The sequence below is a fragment of the Aythya ferina genome, assembly GCF_964211825.1.
Source record: "Aythya ferina genome assembly, chromosome: 21".
Lineage (NCBI taxonomy): Eukaryota > Metazoa > Chordata > Aves > Anseriformes > Anatidae > Aythya > Aythya ferina.
This window is the reverse complement of record NC_140319.1, coordinates 3539724-3555097: the sequence shown is the minus strand read 5'-3', so window position 1 is coordinate 3555097 and position 15374 is coordinate 3539724.

The window sequence follows — 15374 nt, the reverse complement described above, 5'->3', positions numbered from 1 at the left end:
TGTGTCTTCCTCCCTTCTCTGCCTTTCTGGCCTGGGAAGTGCAATCATCTCCTCTTTGATGCAAGAATGAATTCAGCAGCATGCATTGTTAAATTATTATTTATTTAAAAAGAAAGGAAATTACTTTCGGTTCAGTGCCAGTTTCTAGCCCAGTGAGGAGAACAGCAAAGGAAGGAAATAAAGCAGCAGCACTTCTGGGGGCAGCAGTGTGTACATGTATACGCACACAGCTCATAGAGGAGTCAGGGCAACTGCACTGGAGGAGTGCCTGTTACATGGACGTGTATCCCCTCTGGCTAGCACGCAGATGCTATGAAAGCAGAGAAGGCAGCGTGTTGTTTAACCCTCTCGAATCCCCATTACACGCTCAGTTGTACCGTTGTGGCACCTAGAAAGTAATCCACTGTATTGAATGGTAAGGCTCCAGTTTGCAGCTGAGGAGAGAGAGGCAGAGACCAGCACAGCAATATATTCAGAGCCAGGCTGTGGCTCAGGGAAGGAGCCAGGCTCCTCCAGTAGCCACAGCCCATCACAGCAGCAGGCTGTGCATGCTTTCCATATTTAAAAATAAGCTGAGCACTGGGTGTGCTCTCAGGGACAGGAGCAACCTCCTTTGTACATTTACATTTTTGCACCTTGTGTAGCACAGAGGAATCCTGGCTTGCTGGCTGCTGCTCCTGCTGCTTCTGCAGTGTGGATAGCAGGAAATTCAGCAGAGCAGGACCGTTCTCATTTGTCAGAACATCCCGTTTCACTGCAAGCATGGGTCTGAGGGAAGGGTAAGTGCCACTGCCGTGTTTCTCTTGACCCATCATTTCCTTTCTCTGGTTATGAGCCAGCCATCCCCCTGTCCTTGCCGTGCGCTGTTATGAGGGAGGATGAGGCCATACAGGCTTCACTGCCTCTGTCTTATTCTGTTTCTCTTAGCTGTGAGCAGCCTGGGACTTTGTGCAAGGCCTTAATGAGGCCCAAGCAAAGGTTGACTTAAAAAATAAAAAAATCCTTTATGATCTGTGCTACAGATGGAGCAACAAATGGATAATAAAAGGGCTGGAGACTGGAGGCAAATCCTCCCCTTAGATTAAGGGGAATTAAGTCCTTTGGGGGATGTGTAATGTATGAGGCTTCATTATTCTTCTTGGGGGAAGCAGCTTATGATCCCTTGGTCAGAGAGATAAAAGGATCATAAACTCAAATGGCTCCACATAGCCCGTGTGACTCAGACGGCACCGGAGAATCTGCTGGAGGTAAGCTAGATACAGCTCAGCCTGTCTTGTGCTGTAAAAGCAGCTCCTGTGACACTGGAAATCATACCCCCAAACTTTAATGTCTCTTCAGGGCGTGTGGGTACCCGCTGTCTGTGGGGATGGTTGTACCAGGGAGAGGCTCTTCTAGAGGCAAGTAAAGGACCCCAGAGGAGACAAGTTCAGCCTTGGGGCCCCCCACATAAGAAGGACATGGACCTGCTGGAGTGAGCCCAGAGGAGGCCATGAAGATGATCAGAGGCTGGAGCAACTCTGCTGTCAAGGCAGGCTGAGAGCTGGGGTTGTTCAGCCTGGAGCAGAGAAGGCTTATAGCAGCCTTCCAGTACCTAAAGGGGGCCTACAAGAAAGATGGAGAGGGACTTTTACAAGGGCGTGTAGTGACAGGACAAGGGGTAATAGCTTTTAACTGAAAGAGGGTAGATTTAGATTAGTTGCAAGGAAGAAATTCTTCACTCCAAGGGTGCTGAGGCCCTGGCCCAGGCTGCCCAGAGAAGCTGTGCATTCCCCAGCCCTGGAGGTGTTCAAGGCCAGGCTGGATGGGGCTTTGGGCAACCTGGGCTGGTGCGAGGTGTCCCTGCCTATGGCAGGGGGCTTGGACTAGATGATCTTTAAGGTCCCTTCCAATCTAAACCATTCTAGGATTCCAAGTACTGGAAACAAACCTGGGTCAGAAGTCTCCAATGCTTCCTTCACAGTCCCAGGTACTTCCTCTTCTCCAGTCCAAGCATCCTGCCCTCAGCCTCCTGGGCAATCTTTGTCACTGCTCCACTTCATGCCCACCTCTGCTTTCCTCCCCTGACCTTTCCTCCCCCTGACCCACGCCCCCATCTCTCTTATATCTACTCCTGTCCGAGCTTAATCCACATTGTGATGCCCAAATGCATTTGTTGCCCCTACTCCCAGCTCCTGAATCCTTTTGATCATTCGATTTATTATTTTTTTGGCAGATTTTCAGCTGATTTATAGCGTTCTGAGAGGTCCCAACACATCTTCTATCTTTCCTCAGCTTTGGGAACACTTGCTTAACCTGTAATCAGCATGACTCAAAACATCAGTGTCTGTCTCTGGAGCAAAAAGAAATAATGCGCTTTGTTCTGCTGCTTCCTATTCAAAGGTAAATTGCTTTGCTTTTCTCCAAGAGCAGATGCTGTCTTCTTTTCTTTACCTCTCTCCCTAATGTCTAACTGATTTGGGAGAAATCACATTCCCTGGTTTCCTTTACAGAGTTTGGGGATGGAGAGAAGCTTTTTTACTGGAGAACTTGACATATCTCTTCCTGGTGAGTTGTAGATCAAGAAAGACAATGTACCCTCTTGCACCGCTCATGGCACCACACAGGGGAGCGTGCATCTCTGTGCGTCTCTGAGTTTGCTTTCTGTATTCCTACCATGCTGATAGATGGCACGCAGTTACACCTCTGTGCGTGCTCCTGTCCTTTGTATGTGCCGAGCTGTTGTACACGCATTTTTCTGGACTTGGGGGAATCTGGGGGCCTTGTCTGAGTATCCTGTATGTTACTGGGACTTCATACGTGCAGATGTCCTTGTGGGTCTCGGGTCACACGTGTGGCTGCATTTCAGGGCAGCAGGTTGGCTCCTGCTGAGGAGTCATGTTTAGGTTACAGTACAAACCCCACTGCCATAGAGGTTGGACTCGATGATCTTGAGGTCTCTTCCAACCTAGACAATTCTGTGATACCGTGAAATGCTGCAGCTTGCTTTCGATTTCTTCAAGTACAGGGCATCATCAGTGGCATCTCCCCAGCAATAAAATGCCTTTGCCATCAAAACCATCCTGTTGTCATACCTGGAAATGATTAATAACTACCACGAAGCTCTGTAACTAGCAAATGGGAAAGCAATCTCTGATTGCTGCTCATATGGCTGGCACCAGAGCACCCTGCCCAGCTGTGTGAAACGTTGTCATTTGTGGCTCTAAAGCAGGTCCACCAGAGTCACTACAAACACCAAAATATTTTCTGTGTCTATAATCTTGTTTTTCTTCTGTAGCTCTGAAGTTCTGAGAAAAGCCAGGTGGATTTTCCACTCTTGGCTCACTCTGTCTCCTTTTTCCTTTGTTTCTCTTTCTGCCTCTGCAAAGATGTCACCATGATGAAGCTCTTGATAGATTCCTGGGTGACTCCCACCCGGTGGTGATGGATTGCTGCTCTGTGCTGCACGCTCCAGCTGTCTCTGCAGTTCAGTCTGCTGGATTGACAGGGCCCATAAATCACTCTGGAAGGCAAAGTGCTCTGAGAGCTCTGTCCCCATCTGTGATGTGCTGATGGGACATAGCCTCACATACCCCACATGCATGTGGGCCTGGCAGAATGGAGTGGCTCTGGATGTTAGAGCTGGCTGCTAGGTGCTCGTGTGCCCCTTTTTGGGTTCGAGGAGGCTTGTGTCTGGTCTGGGAACATGTTGTCTCTTCTATTACTGTTTGCTTTCTCTGCAATGCAGTTTTTCACAGAACTAGAAAAGGAAGGAGCTATGACATGGAGGAACATGTAGGGGAGAACTGGGACAGTGGATGATAAGGGGCGAGGGGCATGTGCCATGCAGGCAGCTGCAGAGCCTCCTCACCAGTAGGACCAGAAGTTATGGAGAAAAAGCAGGGGAAGGGAAGTGTCTGGATAGTGCTGCTATCTTTTGGTTGGTCCCCACTTGCCTTTGGGGGTGGAGTAGAAGGAGCTGAAGGTCACAGTGAATAAAGAGCCTTGGGAGAAGAAGAAGGGAATCTCAGACATCCAGGAATTTGCCAAAGTTGTCCATGAGAGCCCGTGCAGCAGTAGTGCTCCATCCCCTTGCTGCACGTGCTTCCTGTCCACCACGGGTGTAGCACAGGCAGCATCGATCATACCTGCAGGCACCCAAACCTCTTCTGTGCAGATCCTACAATTACATCAAGGAAAATCCCCAGTTTATTCACCCCTGGGTCTCATCAGGACAACGACTGCCTCACAAATCTTTGTAACCACCATACTAGCTGTAGCTTTGTGAATCTCCAGAGTGGTCCCAAAAATTGGGGGCTACCGTTTTCCACAGGGTGGCAGCAACATGCTTCCATTTTGCTTACTGAGCAATCCCACTTGGGTGCTTCTCTATCAAGGTTCTGGCTAAGATTAAACCTGAAAAGAGAGATGTTTCTAGGAAGGAGAGGGGGAAATTTGCATTTGCTCCTTGCAGACAGCAAACATCCACAGATGAAGCATCCTGACAACGTTAAGGGACAGCAGGCAGAGCTGGATGCAGGATGTGCCTGCTTCTTTCCAATGCAGCATGAACCTGCCTTCCAGATTAACCCCACTGCTTCCTTCCCCCTGTCTCAGGAATTCCTCAGGGTGGACGAGAGAGAGATTTTGTTTCCCAGAGGTTGAAACTGTGAAATGACAGATGAAATTTTTATTATGATGATTTTTAGTTTTGTGTCTGGGTTTGCAACGATGGTGAAAATTCTCAACAAAAATACCTCATGAATATTCAATTACAGTGCCAGCAACACTTTGCAGTCATGGATTATTTATACATGAAATAACCAAAGCTTCATAAATAATAAAATAGCAGCAATCTCCGCTGTGTTTTATGTTCCCCATAGCCAGCACGGGGGCGGGGAGGATGTGTCTTTGTAGCACATTTACATGCTGTATCAGCCCCTTGCAGGCTGGGAGTAGCAAGGAGGACAGAAATAGCAGAACAAAGTGTGAAGGTAAAGGCACCAGAGGTGTGGATGTGCACAGCACAATATGTGCACAAGGAAATGTTTCATTTGCTGTGCTGGTGGGTGCATCTGGCGGCAGAGCACAGCATGAGGCTGTGTGGGAGAGGGGCTGCAGCAAGGGGAGAAAACTTACAGCCAGGGTGTGTTGTCTGGGGGCAAGAGCACTGGGCGCTTGGCTGCCTTTGGCTTGCTGTAGCATGACAGCAGTTATCTATATGCCCATAAATGTAAGGGATGTCCCATAAAGGACTGCAGTAATATCAGGGCATCTCGTTTAAGAAAGCAAGCCCTTGCTTCTCAGATTTTGCCCTAAAAGATCTGTGCTTGGTGGCTTCAGATCATTCAAAAAGCCCCATGCAGAGCTAATGGTCCCCTCCTGGGAGAGGCTCAGGTCGGCCTAAGTGGGCATGGGTAAAGGAACAGAGCCCCTGTAGCCACAGCAGCACCCTCTTCAAGTCTTCTCTCGCCTTTAAGCATGCTTTAATGCCCAGCACAAATCTCTCTCCCTCCCATTTTCCAGCTGAAAGGCTGGCACATGCTATACAACTTGTTATACAAGCGACCCAGGGGAAAGAAGCATGATTCTGGGCAATGTCGAACGGAGCTCTTCTCCAGCCCAACCCCACTGTTCAATCAATAATAAAACAGGGTAAGACTTATTAGTTGCTTTCCTTAACACCAGACAGCAGTGTGAGCACCTGATCTTTACAGACTCCACCGCTTTCAGGAGAAAGGCTCTTCTGCCCAGGTGCCTTTGCTGGGTATTCAGCAACGAATTAATCCTATGGAGATGAACAGAGGGAACAAAGCCCTCCATTGCCCAGAGTTTTCCCTCCTTTCCTGAAGGTTTATGCTGATGTTCCTCTCTTTACCACTCCCGCTGGGAAGCACTAAATGCCAAATCACTAAAAATGTCGCTGGTTGCTCTGAGGGATGATTCATCACTCCGGTTTGGTGGCAGCATATTTATCCCCCCATGAGCCCACCCGGCAAGAGAAAAGAGATAAATTGCTGTCATCTCTTTTTATGGAACATATAATCAGGTGGTAACATGGAGAGTCGCCTCAGCTCAAAGTCATCCAGGATGAATTATTCATTCATTTAAAATGTGTTAAAACGAAAGGGAAATCTTCTTCCTGATGCAGTATCTCTTCCTGGCGTTGCTGCTGTTGGGCGTTGCTTGAGGAGTCCTGTTCTGATGCGTATCACGAAGCATGGGTGGTTCTGCACTGCTCCCAGGGAAGAAGACAAATGTCCCTGCTCATGGCTCAGGAACAGGATCTCAGGCTCACAGAATCACACAATGAGCAGCTCAAATGTTTCTCAGCATCCTCCTGAGAGCTTGTCAGCAGGCCTTGGGGAACACCTAGGCCTTTTGGGGCTGGATCTTTGCACATGGGAGAATTTAAACTCCTGTCTGGGTCCTGACTGCAGGCTTCTCGTTTTTATCCCCTAAGAAGATTTGTCCCATGAAACTTGTCCCTGTCACAAAGAAAACCTTCCCATAGTAAGCTCAAGGAGGCCATGGTTCTCAAAGTAAAAAGGCTGAGGTAATTTCTTCTGAAAAACTTTCAGAAGTAGCCATCTGACTATGACTGTGCCTCCGTCCTGCAGCAGCAGGGAGTCTGTGTTTTTAGAGATTGCCTTCTGGCTGCTTGCTAGTCCGTCTATGAGGACCAGTGATTGTTTAAATGGGATACCTTGAGTTCTGATGCCCTTGGTTTGGATTCCTCAGCTGGAACAGGCCTTCTAATGAGCTTTACTCTTTCACTTGAGACTGTTTTTAGCATTATGTTCAAAAATGTGTGTTTTTTACTCACTGGAAAATGGCATTTAATGAAAACTTTCCCAAAAAAAGTATTGTTAATTGACAAATACAGACTTTTCATGATTCGGAGTATGACTATTATCTGTCTGACTATAGGAAATAATTACCAGCTTTTTATATTTAACAAGACAGACCTTTTTTTCAGGTTAAAACTTGTTTTTGTTTGTCTTTGTATTGAAAAATATTGTGATGATTCTGTGAAAAGTTTTGAAAGAACTGAATATCAGCTCTTCCATTTCCCATCTCAGCTAAAAAGGAAGAAGAAAAATGCTCTTGATACAGAGAAAAGTTTTCTGTACCCACTTTCTCCATGTAATCAATTTGATGCTGTTCCTTTTCTAGAGGAACCATATTGGGAAACAGAAGTTGCTGAGAAGGAGAAAGATTTGGTACCCAACTCACTGGAAAAGGATGTGCAAGAGAACCTCTGGATATTCCAGTAAGTTTCGGGTAGGAGATGCTACACATAGCACACGTTTCTGGGACTGCATGGTAATTTTTGTGCTGTGCCATGGGGAAAATATCAGTTGATTCCTTCCTGCAACCTAGTATGTCTGTGCAAAAGCATTAGAAAGCCCTTGTAACACCTAGTTCTACCACTGCTTTCCTGCCCTTCAAATCTGTCCTCTTGAGGATCCTCTTACCACGTTAATTAAAGCTCACACAAACACCACGACAGAAGAAACTGTCAGAGTTCAGAACTGTGAGTGTGTGTCCATGCAATAACAAGACTGGCAGGATGTCTGAAGGGTCCTTGGCACAGTCAGCTGGAACATTTAGGTGTGAGCAGTAAACTATCTAAACTTGGATCCGTCAAGAATACTTGGAAACATCTCCCATCTTTCTTGATGCAGTCTTTGGTCATTGTCAGAAAGCCATAATTGCTTGATTTATTGTTGATTTGTTTTATGTCACCTGTCGGAACAGTTGCAAATTGTGTTTTTTTAGTACAGAGAGAACATGTATTTAAATAATGAGTATTTTTTTGCATGATCTCAGTGTGCATGAGGTAAAGAAACCCTTCACAAGGAGGGAATGATATGTTCTATCCCTGGTTTGTGAGTGGGGAAATTAAGACATGAAAAACTATACAAGGTATATGTAAGAAATCTATGTACAGTCCCCTGACATCAGAACTACTGAAATCATCCTTCCTTCTCCACATGCTGGAAATTAAGGAACCAGTTATTGATGAAAACTCTTTGTTTTAACGATCACTTCCTCCCTATACCTTTTTTTTTTTTTTTTTTTCTTTTCTTGGGGGGAGGGGGGGGAGGGAAGGATGCAGTGGACAGCGGGTTATTCTTTTTCATTTGATTTTTACTCATTTATGCTCACTTTAAATCCAATAACGACAACCACAAAAAAATTAAATTACTTCCTGCTGAGATTAAGGCCACGTGTCTTATCTCTCCTCTGTCCTAGAGATCTAGGGCAGTTCCCCTTTGCCATACAGGTAAATCAATTTACAAGGCATTTGTAAGATAATGGTGAATGAAGCATGAGCTTGTTATGTCCATGGAGAAATTAGTACTTGAACACTACTGAAAGAAGTAAGGACATAAAAATGAGCAAAAAGAAATGAGAAAGGTTATAAACACATTAAGCTGGGCTTCCCTGCTTCAGTGTTTGGACCTGTCTCAGCTATAAATTGTATTGATTATGAAACTTATTGGAGCTACCTGCTGCTATCAATTACTTTCCACTTACTGCTTTCTTTACCTGCTGGGCAGCCAGCAGCCTGACAGAACCGAAGCCCCAAGCCATCGTAACCTGGAGCTCATGAGAACTGTAAAACAGAAGAAACAGTTTTCCACTATTGCACAGGAAAGGGAAACAACCTGCATTTGGTTTGTGGTGTCAGGAATTGGGATGGGAGAAGCCTATGAGCCTATGGGATATGAGAAGTCCTTCAAAATACTGTAGACTTCTGTGGCAGCCAGTTCTCAGCATTTAGTCCCTCGAAGGAGCTGCCAGTCGTGTACAGTGCAGTGTGCCTGGGGCTGGATACTGCCTTCAGACCAAGGTGTTGTAAGGTGATGAAATAACTATGCGATAGGAATGAGGTGGAAAATTCCTAAGACAGCATAATTTTCCTGCTTTTCCATACAGTGCTGCAGTGACTCCAGTAACTCAGGGGAAATTAGATCTAACACTATGCATTTTAAGGAGCCATTGTCGTAGAAAAAGGGGGAAAACAACAGAGCCACAAGATCATGAATGCCAGGCACCCTTCTACTGTTCTGGAGTCTCTTTGTAATTCCCTTTTATCCTTGGCGATGATTCTTCTCCAGCCTACAACTCTTGACCCTTCAGAATCTCTGATGATGTAGGAAAGGGTTGTTATTTTTACTGATTCTTTATAGAGGTCTATAAAAAAATTATAAACAATAAAGCAAAGTCTAGATCCTCTTTTCAGAATTCAGACCTCCAGAATTAGAGCAGCCCACAGGATTTTGTTGGCCAGAATCCAATAAAATGAACGGAAATGAACATCCAAGTTGTTGAAAAAGCTTTGAAAATCTCAGCCTAAGTCCTTTAAAATCCATTTCCTTTCTCACTGCTGTGACTTCAGGTCAGCTTGGGCTCTTGACTTCACTAACTGCTTTAAAACTACCTTGAATTTCTCAGCCCTTTTATCCTGCGGGATTTTTCTTTCTCTGGTTTTCTTTCTTTTTCTTCTTCTGACCCTTCATAAATCTTTTTTTTTTTCTTTCTTTCTTTTTTCTTTTTTCTTTTTTTTTTTTTCTTTCTTCTTTCTTCTTTTTTCTTTTTTTCTTTCTTCTTTTTTCTTTTTTTCTTTTTTCCTTTTTTTTTTTTTTTCCCTTCTTACACAAAAACAGCCAGACAGAGATGCAGGGCAGGGGCAATGTGAGGGTGTGCCCCATTAAGAAATATGCCCCTGGCGTGCCCTGCAACCAGATCACCTCAGGCTGTTGTCAGTTCTTGCGTGCTAAGCAAAACGAGGCTGAATGACAGCTGCTGAAAGAGCCCTGAAATCTGTAGGACAGTGTTGGGAACCTGTCAGCTCTGTCTGCATGAGGCCCTGAAGTGTAATGCTGTTTGCTTTGGTCCCAGTGTTGCACAGTGATGGTTTATCAACTGAGGAAGCAGTGAACTTGCTGAAACGTTGCCCATTTCAGTGGTGTTTACTGTGAACGTTGCATTATTTCATCTTTTTTTAAAACCCTGCAGATCTCAGAGGAACAAGATGCCACAGATGGTTTGTTTTGTTCAGAAGTCAATTCCTGTCTTTCACAGGGGCAGGGAAAAGCTTGGACATTTGACCCCGGTGCCACCTACGGTCAGAAGCCTTAAAGTGAGAGCCCTTATTGATGAAAGTGTCCTGTTTGATAAACCAATGTGGTGGGTTATAAAGTGACTTGGCTTTTGAAATCAAGAGCCTTCAGGAAGTTCTAAAACATGCTGGCTGTCAGCAGCCCTCCTAGCCATACGTATCTAGTGCTCTTGGTTGCCCAGCCACTGATACCTTAAAGATGCAGGAAGATCTGAGCACTTTTCAGAAATGAATCCCTTGAAGGCATTATGTCCGTAGGATCCTGAGTTGTTAGTCCTGTTTGAAAACTCTGGCTTTGTGCTGACTGTACAGGTGCTAGTGAGATTTTGGGAGATGCTGGTGGTTAGCACAAACTGAGCTGGAAAATGTGGCATTATCCTTTGTGCCTTGACTAAAGCAGTGCCCCAGCAGGGTACATCTGCAGTGCACTGCTAGCAGGGCTGTGCAATTGCATTCTTGAGCTAGACGATGGAGAATTCAGGATATTTTTGCTTTTAGGGCATTGCTTTTAATTTCCTGGGTCATGACCAAGTTTTAGTATGGTGCAAAGGAACCTGCAGCCCATCTGAAGTCTTCCCCTATACTTTTAGCCGGATATGACGGCCTTTACTTTTTTCCTGGTCTTCTGTATCATGGACAGAGCTCTTGTGTTGCTTCCTACCCAAGAGACAGCTGCATTTTATTTATGTGAACAAAAAGAGTCTTTTTAATGTAAAAAGCTGAACATGACTATATATTGCAAAGATATTTAACACGCCAAAAAAAGGGCAATCTTGTTCTAGGGTGGCAAGAATTTATGTTTCACTTGTTAGAGTGCAGTATGAACTCGTTATTTTGATAGTGTACATTTAAGTTATCTTTCTATTTAAATTTGTAACAAATTCACGCCCAGATTGGGACATCTTGCAGTAACTGCTCAGCTTTACATCTTCTCATCTTGATAAGTCTTTGTGACAAAGGAGACTGAACTCAGATCTGCATGGTCCGAAATTAATCACTCTTCTTACTTGATCTAGAGGAATTTGCTGAGGTCCTTAATGAGCAAGACACAGGAAAGGGCTGCGACACAGGTTAGCATCTCCAAGTCTATGCACCAGAGAGCAATGAAATCCTCGTGGAAGAATACACTGGCACATGCACTTGTCTTCTGCCAGTTCATTTGCCTATGCTGTATATCTCTCAACTGCCACATTAAAATTGTAATGCCTGTAACAGGTCCTGAAATTACAGTCATGAGCCACATTCCTTTGACCTTCTCTGTATTCTGCTCAGATTCGCTGCTTCTGCCAATTTAGCCAGCCAGAGAGTAAATAAATGCTTCCCACCTGGCAGGTGCAGAAAGGTTAGATTTGCATAAAGTGGCCAGTGTAAATTTCTCCTGTTTGTTGTCACCTCTTCTCTCCAACTGGGAATTCCAAGGCAGAGATAAATGTCAGCTGGAAATAGCACTTCTGTGTCAGCACTTAATCTCTTCCTGCTATTTCCCTGTAGCCACATTGTGCTGCTCTCTGCCACGTGGACCAGCCAATCACCTCCTACATGAGCATCTCATTACTGCGCTCTTCTGTTAATGCTTTGCTTACAGTCTTGACTTTCCTCGTATGTTTTCTGTTTGTAAATTGAATTCTCCTCAGCTGATAAGCCACTGTGCTGAAATGGTTGTGTAACACAGCCTGCTACTAATTTTATTCCCCAAATAGTTCAGCTTGTCTATGCTGTCTCTTCCTGAGCCTACGCGGATTAAGAATCAGATAGATCCTCTCAATATGTTTGTCACACAGCAGACCGTACGTATGACTTACAGATCACTGTGAGCTCCCAGGCTAAGAATGCAGTTCTGCAAAGCTATCAGCTGTTCCTGGGGTCACTGATTGCTGCTCACTTACCGACGTTACTGGGAATCCAAGAGAATCCAAGAGTTCTGCATCTTGGGCACTAAAATTTCAGCAGTGCTATTCTGTAAATGCTTGTTTCTTGCTCAGGTACTGTTGGCTAATGGGGATGCCACTGCCAAAAAGAAAAAGAATCGGATCCTCATGAGTGGATCCAATGTTTCAGATCTTTGAAACTTATTTAAGGGTCTGCTGCTTGTATACGCTCTACATATTATGCTATAATGGTTGAAAAGTCTTTACACCACAAGAGCAGGGACTCCCCAACTCCTGCTTCCCCACTTACTCTGCTTTTAACTCTCTCTGGCTTTTAGTAACACTTAGGAGGGGAGGACTCTATAATCACACTTTTCTCTAGTATCACTTCTCTCTTTTTGATTGTTTCCCTTGATGTTCTAACTGCTCCTGGTGATATACTCCAGCTCTGATTATTTTTCTTCTTCATCTTTTTCATATTTTTCTCATTCACACACACAGAGAAATGCTCCTCTAACCATTAGTCTACAATAAAATTCACAACTGTGAGCAGTAGCTTGTGCTCAACCCTTGTCTTTGTCTGATTTGAACGGTGACCTCTGTTGCTTCAGCTTGTACCAAACTGAGACATGTAACTGTTCTTTGATTTAGCCAGATTCAGAGACAGCAGGTCTACTCAGTGGTTCCAATGATTTAACCAAAACAACAAGGTCCATCCTCCTTCTGCTTTGCCCATGTGCTACAGCGATCCTGCCTTACCAGCAGCCACCTGCCTCCCACACTTCCCTGCAGCCTCCATCTGTTCTCAGTAGAGCCCCCAACTCCTTAAGAGCTGTTTCCTCACTGATCTAAATCGGACTCACCTGTACCCTTGCAATAAATTGTGCAATGTTTTGGCATTTCTTCAAGAGCACTTTGGCCCTTTCATTTTGCAACGTGGTGGAGGATGACATTCTGCTCTGTCTCTCCTTCTATAATGCGTTCAAAATGTGCTGTTTTCAGACATCCTCTCCAGTGCTGCTCATGCTGCCTTCAGCAAGAGGGAGGAGATGAACAAAATAGATCAGTAATTTGTTTCTAAATCACCTCCCAAACAAAGCCAGTGCTGAAGGTCACCTATAATGAAGCTGCCAAACAGGTAAAGCCTCACAAGCAAAGAGAAAAAGAAGAAAATGAAAATGAGGTTGGAGATGAGTTCATGGTAATCTGGAAGCAAATTCATGGAGATGCAGGTGCTTGAATTGGAGTCAGGGACGCTAACGGGAAGGTCACAAGAGAGAAAGTGCTCATGTGGTGGTTCTCTGTTGTGGTAAGAAGAGCTGCATGGTCTTTTAGTTGTGCTTAGCCCTAACAGTATGAAAACTATGAGCAGAGCCCCCTGCTCCAAGCTCTTTGGGGGAAGGAAATTATGAGATTAGACCATTGTGACCCTACCTGCTAGCCTATAAAGTGACTGGGCAGAGATTCAAGTCCTCTGAGAACTGCAGGAGGATTTGTGTGAAAGCGTGCAGCCTTAGTTTGAAGATATTTAATCTCTTGCCATAGCAGAGTATGGAGAAAAGCAGCTCTGTTAGCAGGAGTGAGGGAAGAAAGGACAAGCAGGGCTCACCCCAACAGACAGCCTTGAGAGCTACAGAAATGTTCAAGAGGGTGGTTGGGATGGTCTGTCTTTACAGTGACCCTCTGGGGTGCATCATAATAGCAGTTTGCTGGAATCCATGAGAGAAAATGTGATATTTAAAGGGAAAATATTTCCTGGTGGTGTCCCTGGAACGCCCTCCCTCCCTCTTCCTGGAAGATGCAGTTCCCCAGCCCAATGAGAGCATGCTTTTATCTGGGCTCTTGGCTCCCAGAGCTCAGGGTGATATTTATACTGGCAGCAGTGGGAAGAGGAACAGAAATAGCATACTCGGTGGGTTTTACAGTGCCTGTCATATTTATTGTAGTTCTCTGGAAAAAGACTTTGGGAAAGACAACGAGGAAGTAAATCTCTTTCTTCTCTGGGGAGGCTGTTTGGACTGTGAGAGATTTCCATGGCTAAGTTCAGCAGGAACTTTTCAAACTGCAAGGCAAGGGAATTGTAGAGCATAAACCGTGGCTTTCAGGGGGTATGCTCAACAATCTCTCTCTATATGTTTATCTCATGGGTGCAGTGCCTTTGGGGAGGGCTTTGGGCCATTGATGATGAAAAGGCATCAGGCATCTCTTCCAGCAGCGTCTGACAATTGCTTATCTGTGGGGTAAGAAACAGCACGAGAAACCTGGTACGTTGAGCTAGACTTTTAAGTGTGTTTCAGAGCTACTGGAATGAAGGCTGAAAGCAAAAGTCTTGAGAGTGTTTTGTCATGGCCTTTTGCTGGGGGAAGACCTCAAATGCCTGTGCATTTCACAAAGCCAGCATTCTTGGAGAGCTTATTATCACATCTCCTTGAACAACTGGCCACTCCCAGAGGGTCACATGTAAAACAATGCAAGGAAGAGCTGTCTCAGGCTCTTCTACCTCACACCCCCTGCTTCTTTGTACAGCTTGGACGTGTGGCCTTTGGCTAATGATACTGTCTGAGGCTCTGAAAGCCCAGGCATGCCCCTAGTGCTCACTACCTGCCTTGTACAGCAGGAGCCTCCACCAGCAGCAGCCTCAGGTAAATACCTGGTATGTCATAAGAACTGAGAGGATCGATGTGATTGGGAAAGTAAACTTCTGGATGCAAAGCCATTTTATGGGGAAAACAGGGCAGGTCATTAGGCCTGACAAAAGTTTTTGACAGACACATGAGCACATTTGTCTTTGAGCACGTGCCAACATACATCAGCAGTATAGACAGCTGACACAGGATATCAGGAACTTGTACACGCAGAGAAGTATTCTTGGTGATAAAACTGCCCAGATCTGTGTGAGTGGCACATGTGATGGAAGCTTGGAAATGTTAAAGAAAGGGTTAATAACTCCTGCTCTGTGCTTCCGTTTTCTGCAGTAACAAGATATGTTGTAGCCAAAAATGTTGGTTTGTTTTCTGGAATTTTCCATCAACACCCCTCTGTCCTACCGCTTGGTTTTATCTTTATTTAGGTGTCCCACCTATTACAATGCCTTTGTCGATATCCAAAAAAGCCTAACAATGCTGTGGACAATAAACAAGCCTCCGAGATCCAACTTCTGCACATTCAGATAAGCAGATCTCCCCAAAACATGCTTTCAATGGCAACACTTGGTGATGTCCTGTGGCACAGCAGTGAAAATGGATCTTTTCCAATATTAAAAAAAAATAAAAAATGAAAATTTTCCTGCAGAGTTTTTGTACTAGAAAATCGTGCCCTTGGTTGCAGGCTCCGCTGTTAGACAATGCATCCTGACGTCACGCATCCTGAGCCAAGCTGTGGTCCAGCGTTTCCTGCTA